A 7,292-nucleotide genomic window follows, 5' to 3' on the forward strand; every position below is an offset into this window, starting at 1 on the left:
CTGTCCCAGCATCCAAGTCTCACAAAGCCGAGAGCTGGAAACAAGTCATTGGTGCTGTTTCAGCTGTCCCAAAGCCCCTTTACCGGGCTGCACCAGGTTGGCGTGTTGTTTTAATAGGAGGGGGAGTTTTTTGGGGGTTGGGGGAGGTTGACGAGCAGGAGGAGGAGAGGAAAGAGGGGTGGGGGTCCCGGGGGCGTGGGGAGGGGTTACCCACTCATTCAAGCTCATTAAGAAAAGAAAAGGGAGGGATGTCTGTGTAGAGCAGGACAGTGACTAAGTCGTTATTTTATTTTTTTCTAATGATTAGCTCTATAATAAATATAATGCATTCTGGCTGTGTCCAAATGTGATTATCGAGTTTCAGTCTGGATTATATAGTCAGTACTTGGCATTGAAATTGATGCTTGTGATGACAGACTTTGTTGAATGATCAGAAATACTACATGGACCACCAGCTGGATGGGGGATAAAACAGTACAGTCATCTGTGTGCAAAATGCAGCTGGATTCGTGCAGCTGCAATTGAGCTCGTTTGCTGGTGCAGTTACCAGGTTCAATCAGCAGGCAGTGCTAAAATACGCTTCTCGTTTGGGAAGACTCAGTCATAAAACGATTTACTGTAACTGGGAGTCAGTCACTGATGTGATAGTTTTCCAAGTTTGTAAAGCAAAAAAAAAACGTTTGAAAACAAACTGAGGTAGAAATTTGGGGGTTAAACAAAATACATACATTTGTCAATTTGATACTCAAAGTTGAAGCAAAAATTATGCATTTAAATATGTGCTTTATCCTAATAATGTAACAATATGATTAAAATCCTGATCAAGAGTCCACAATTTCAAATCAGAAAACATTCAAATCAGATAACTTGGCATGTTTTTCTCTGAAAAATACATTTAAAAAAATAGTAATATAATTTAATTGTTACCAATTCATTGATTAATCATTTGTTCCAGTTCATGTCTATTCATAGTCATTTCAACACTTGGTATTGGCAACTTATTTTGATGTGATAAGTGGATGATTGCCAAAACAGGTGTCACATCCTTAATGTTTTAAGTAGAACCAGCATGACACAAAATGGTGTGCTTGATCTCCTTAAAACATGGAAGGTAACTTTTTGCAGATTATTATGTAGATAGTGCAAGGGTTGTTTTTTGTATTGGCTACTTTATTGTGTATATGGTATTAGATTTGTAAGTAGAGTCCACTTAATTTTGCAAGTCAGGCTAGTTTAAGTTTTGCAAGTCTACTTGCAAAATAAAACCAAAATGGACTTGTAAAGTTAAGTAGACTTTACTTGCAAAACAGATTTCTCATGCACAAGAAATTAAGTAGATGAAATAAATACTATCCTTGCTTTATCTGCAAAAGAATCTGATGCAAAAAGTAACATTACATTTTTAAGAAGATCAGGCTTCCACTTCAGTCAAGGACCAAAATATTATAATATTCCCTTGACAACATGTCCTTGATTTGCTACTCTGAAGAAAGTGCTATGTTAAAATTACTCAATTACATTTCGTCAAGTGGTTGCACAAAATAAGATCATCTGGATCCTGATATATTTTATAAGTACATGACCACTTGATTTAAAAAAAATTCCAGATGCTTTCATTTTTTGCAACCACATGATGAAATGAAATTAAGTAAATTCAACACACCATTTTCAAAGAAAACAAGCTTGATGGGCACATTGCCAACGATAGCTTTCAAGTGGGGGAGCGTGGTGAAATGGATAGCCCGTCTGCTTCAGTGTTCTGATCTTCTGGGATTATTTCTAGTCTCTGGCCCTCCGCTCTCCCAGTGCTTGCATGGTCTTTTTGTTTTGTGTTTTGTTTTGTTTTCAGGGTAATGGTTATTTGTCCCAATGTGGTTATTTGTCTAAATAATTTATAGTCTCACTCATTTTAGAATTTTGTGGCTAAATGTCCTGAGTGTTGGACACTAATGGACAGATCTGATGAATTGATGGACAGCTCAGATGTCTTTCACTCTCTCTCTTTCTCTTGCATACGCTCTCGCTCTGCCTCTCTGTCTTTTTCCTTTTCTACTCTCAAACCCAACCGGCTGAGGCCTTTCCTGATGAGAGCCAGTCTCTACAAAAGGATAGCTGGTCTTTGTGACTGTACCTGGCTATTTTTTCAAAGTTCTTGACATTTTTTCAGACTGACTGATCTTCATTTCTTAAAGTAATCATAGACTGACATTCTTTTCCCATAATATGGATTAGAAGAACTCAAGTAGGGCCATTCACTGACCCAAACTCTTCACAACACAACTGATGGTCTTAAAAACTTTAAGCTGCACAGAGAAGTTTTCAAAACTGTTTATTTCTTCAAGGCGTAATGGCCACATGTCCTTAAAATGTTCAATCCAGGTTGGTTTTAAAAAAAGCAATGATTTTAAAGAAAGAGAAGAAAAATGACAGACCATTTACTCACTTTAGTCACAGAGAGACATCATTGAAATGAGCCTCTTGAAATAATGAGTCATCGCAACCACAATTCCTCCTCGGAATTGTGTCCTCCGAGGCCACGCTTCACACCTGGCATTAACATGTCTTCACAAGTATCCTTCGTTCCCACATGGGATCCGACCCCACTTCCTCTTTTTATTTGCAAATAAACAGTGAATCACTTCCTCTTCCTAGAAATTGTAACTAATAGAAATGGGGTCAGGATGCTCTGCAAACTCCTAAACAATTCGTAAGACTATTCGCCACATTGCTTTTCACGTGATTTTACGACTGGCTATAAACGATGCAGTGCTTTGGGCACACGTTTTACAAAAATGCAGACTAGTATGACAACTTTGCTGTTTTTGAATCATCACAATGTGAGAGGAACTGTGATGTGTAGATGCATAAAGCCCCTTGGAGATCTGCATTGTTGATGGATAGAGAAGTGAAAACAAACAATTTCCATGCTCCTATGCATCCATTTCAGAAATGTGCTAGTCAGAGTAACATACTTTAAAAAAAAAAAAAATATTTACAGGAGACACCTGTGGGCGGCACGATGGCCGACTGGTTAGCACGATGGCCTCACAGTGAGAGACAGCATCGCTCGTGGGTTCGATCCCGGCTCCGACCATCCTGTGTGGAGTTTGGAGTTCTCCCCGTGCTTGCGTGGGTTTCCTCGGGGTACTCCGGTTTCCTCCCACATTCCAAAAACATGCATGTCAGGCCGATTGAACACTCTAAATTGCCCCTAGATATGAGTGTGAGCGCGGATGGTTGTTCATCTCTGTGTGCCCTGCAATTGGCTGGCAACCAGGTCAGGGTGTCCCCCGCCTACTGCCCGAAGATAGCTGGGATATGCTCCAGCACCCCTCCGCGACCCGAGTGAGGCAAATCGGTATTGAAAATGGATGGATGGATGGATGGAGACACCAGTTGTTTGTGGCCAAATTAAACTTTTTTGTTTTTTTTAACTTATACGCTGGGGCGGAGCTACATGGTGGCCAGTGGTGGTAAATGCCACCCCTTGTCACTCTCTGGCCATCCTGCTGGCCACCTAGGCTATATTTTTTATGTCTGTGATTTTACTGTAATTTTCATTAAAATGGAGTATTCATAGACTCAGTGATCCGCTGCCACCATTTTTTTAAACTGCATATTTAAAGAGTAAGTGTGCACTTCATCTGAATGTATACTGTAAGAATATGTCTTTAGTAATGGACAATCATTCCGTACAGTCATTGACAATCAAAACACTTACTTATACACAATTGCAGAAAACAACATTCCTGAGAACACATTGTTTATCTTACCATTCACAGTCAAGGTTTCACACATATACCAGTGGTTGGGATGAAAACCAGTACCTCCAAATCTCCAGGTTGGGGATGAGTTCCTGCGCCAAGGGGAGGAGTTCAAGTATCTTGGTGTCTTGTTCACGAGCGAGGGTATGACGCAGCGTGAGATCGACAGGTGTAACGGTACAGTGTCTGGTGTAACGCAGACTCCCTATTGGGCTGTCTTGGTAAAAGGAGCTAAGCCGAAAGGCGAGGCTCTTGAGTTACGATCTACGTTACTGCTCTCACCTATGGACATATGCTGTGAGTCGTGACCGAAAGATTAAGATCCTGGATACATGCAGAAATGTGTTTCCTCCGCATGGTGTCCGGGCTCTTCCGTAGGTTAAGAAGCTTGGTCAACCGAGAGGGACTCAGAGTCGAGCCGCTGCTCCTCCACATTGAGAGGAGCCAGATGAGGTGGCTTGGGCATCTGATTAGGAAAACCTACTGGACGCCTCCCGGGTGAGGTGTTTCGGTCAGCCCACCGGGGACAACCCAGGACACGTTGGAGAGAGTTTGTCTCCCAGCTGCTGGCCAGGTATCCGTCCGGAAGAGTTTGCATACGCTGCTGGGGAGAGGGAAGTCTGGACTTCCCTGCTGAAGCTGTTGCCACTGCGACCCAGCAGCGCATAAGTGAGGAAGGAGGAAGCATAGACATATACCAGTCTTGCCCAACATACTCATATTATAAGCAGCAACAAACCTAAGTAAAAAACAAAAAACTAAATTTTGAATAGTGAAGAATCAAGAGATTTTTGTGTCATTGTGCTTTTTAGATATGATTTACATGAATGAGCGATTGATTGCAGTATGCCAAATGATTGGATGTTAGCTAGCCAATGAGTGCATGAAACAGAAGTTGAGTAGGTTATACACAAAAGCAAACTACGGCAAAGAAAATGGCATTATCAAGTAAATTAAGGTCAGCGATACATTGCTTTCTACTTAGACTTGTTCCTGCTCGATTATGAGTGTGATGGGCATTGTTCAGAATATGTGTGAATTTTATTTGATGAAATTCTGTCTGTGGATGGTATGGTAATGACGCATGTACGCATGAAAGCACGCACACACGCATTCATGGCCACCCCTCACTGAGGTGTTGTGTCACTCTGGCCACCCACTGAGAAAATTTGGCTACGCCCCTGATGATGTACAAAGTTCACGTTTTTAAACAAGAAAATTACTTTAACTTCCTGGAATTGGATTTGAACAATCCCAGACCACAAATAGCTTTAGTGATAGAGAAATTATTATTAGTATTATAATATGGTAAGTATATTTCAGATCTTCTGTTTCAAATGTTTCTGCTTATTCGTGTTTTACCATATAATGTAACATTTACAATAAAAAAATAACATTGTGGTTTAAATAGAGGTGGTGCTGCAGCACATGTATAGAAAACTAGTATACATATCGTCGTCGTCATTTTTAATTTATTGTTTATTTTTACATGAATGAGATTTCTGCGTTACAGAAATCCCATTATCGTGACTATTAAAAAAACAAAAAGACGAACTTGGACATACGTGTTTTTCACAGGGCAGCGACTATATGCAAATCACATACTGAATAATATGCATGAACATTTTTGATTGCCAGTTCCCTTTCAGTCCGTTCATCACATTTTATTGGAATTTTGTGTCATGATCCGTCGGTTCTCGTTGCAGCAAGTGGGCGTTCCCTCCGCGCGCGCCCCGTCGCACGTCACCGGGCAGGCGCGCCAAGCCACACAGCTGACGCTCATCACACCATTGATTAACGGACTACTTAAGCCGCCGCAGAGGATCGCTCGGCGTCGGATTATTATCCCGCAATGCTCACGCTCATGCTTCATGCTCAAGTTTGTCCCATGTTTTCTCGTGTATTGATCTTTTCGTTCATAGTGTTTGTTTGTTCAGCTACCCTTCGGCTCGCTTTTGGTTCTCGCTTTCGTTGTTTGGATTCTTCTTTCCCTTTTGTGGTAAGACCATTATCGTTTTGTAGTTTTTCCTTGCATTGCAAGCGCTTTAAGTTAACTATCGCTTTTTGTTCCTGGTGCGACTTCGTCCTCCAGCGTTTTCTGTTCCCGTCGCTCGCGACGTTAGTAATTATAGATACCTGCCTAAATTTATGTATTCCCCTAGTTCATATCACAGTGTGGATATGGATTGATTGTTCACTGCCGGTCCCAATAAACATCTGGTCTAAACTTCTTCTTGTGGTCAGCGTCTTAAGAGTTCACCCTCCGCTTCCGGCTTCGGCCGGGCAGCGAGATCGTATCATTTTGTAATAAAGAGATGACTTTACTGCAGCCAAAGTGTACCTATACAAAGAAATGTATGTTTTGTGTCAGCGTCTCTGATATTCTACCGGTGGGAAACAGAAGCAGGGCATTAAAGCAATTATCCATGCAAGAAAAATGTTTCTGGGCCTATGTTGATGAAACGTGTCATTCTCAATTTAATGTTTGTTTTACATGTGTACTGACCAATAAAGCTACTTGACATTAAACACAAACACCCCTCATGTTGATACGTTCACCTTTCAACTATTATGTCAATTTTAAGTGGCAAGGTTAATGGAACAAAAATGGAATGGAAAGAGCGGCAGGAGCTCATCTGCAAATTCTTGGGCTTTCACTTTGAATGCCTCTGTGAACAAAAATAAATTTCAACTTGTTAAAGAGATGCGAGTCTGCATCCTGACAATTGTCTCTCTCCTTACCTTCATCAACATGCGTTTTGAGTCTGTGTCCATTTCTGAATTTTCTTTAGAGGAATTAAAATTTGTATATCAACTACTTCAAAAGATCTATTAAATTAAGGTTACACCCTTTTACATTCAATGGGATCATTGTTTTCATATACAGCAGAGATGTGCTTTCCGTCCTAGGGACGGAACAGTCCATCCCCCGTCCCGGACGGATGCCCATTTGGATTGGCGGACCAGAGGACTGGATGATGAGAAGTTTTTTGAAAAAAAAAAACGGACTGTTTTTTGTCCCTAACTGGGTCAAGTACCATGTGTAGAGAATTCAAATATTAACTCGGAGCAGAACAAAATCTTGTAATGCTGTTATGTGTTATGGCCCTTTTAATTGAGAGTTCAAATGTGCAACCAAGCAAGGGAGAGAGAATAGAGAGTGGGAGAGAGCGAGAGAGTGAGCGAGAGCGAGCATTCGAGTGAGAGAGAATGAGCGAGACTCAGGGGCCAAAAACAAGGAAGTGATATATGTGATTGTGAAGAATCAATTCAGAGCGAAAATAAGCATCATAAATTGGGTTTAATTTGAACAAAGCGATGAAGTGCAATAAAACAGTAATCTCTAGAGTGCGCCCAGGTCCGAGCTCATCTGTGAATTTGCCTCACGTGGGAATAACAGATGATGTGATGTTTCTGCCACCCGGGTCAACGAGCTACGCCAACGACCCATCCAACACGAGCGTGTGTGCACTTGGTGTTCCCTGCCAGCGTTATAGCGACGGCAAGCCAGCGTCAACGAGCCAGCGT

This window comes from Idiotropiscis lumnitzeri, chromosome 10 (genome assembly GCF_059441095.1).
Source record: "Idiotropiscis lumnitzeri isolate Australia: NSW breed Sydney's pygmy pipehorse chromosome 10, RoL_Ilum_1.0, whole genome shotgun sequence".
NCBI lineage: Eukaryota > Metazoa > Chordata > Actinopteri > Syngnathiformes > Syngnathidae > Idiotropiscis > Idiotropiscis lumnitzeri.